Consider the following 463-nt stretch of genomic DNA (forward strand, 5'->3'; position numbering starts at 1 on the left):
CCTTGGATATTCTAATCACGACGGCATGTGAGTGCAAATCTCTTTCAAGGGGCCTTGTCTAATTCCTTTTCAATTTCATCCAGCCTCATTCATCGATGCAGATTGGTAGCAAACTATCTTGTGTAAGGTATCCATTTTGGCCAAGCCGATAATGGAGTCGGGTGTCACCCAGGTGGCCAAGGAAGACCAGAATGCTTCCCAACATCTGCCTACTATGACATGCCACCTACGAAGACTTTGGCGAAGGTTGGCGGGTCATCCAAAGTGGATACCGAGCACAACCACTCCGATCGCGTAACGGTTGTGTTGTCAATACGATACAATTGGTGAGAAATTTGCATTATACTGAGTGGGAGGGTGAGTTTCCAATGTGCCAGAATCTGACTAACTACAGTCAACTTGATAAAAACTCGACAGAGTGGTACTGAATAAAATTGAGCATCCGATGAGCAATGCCGATTCG

This window comes from Aphanomyces invadans (genome assembly GCF_000520115.1).
Source record: "Aphanomyces invadans strain NJM9701 unplaced genomic scaffold supercont1.203, whole genome shotgun sequence".
Classification (NCBI taxonomy): domain Eukaryota; phylum Oomycota; class Saprolegniomycetes; order Saprolegniales; family Verrucalvaceae; genus Aphanomyces; species Aphanomyces invadans.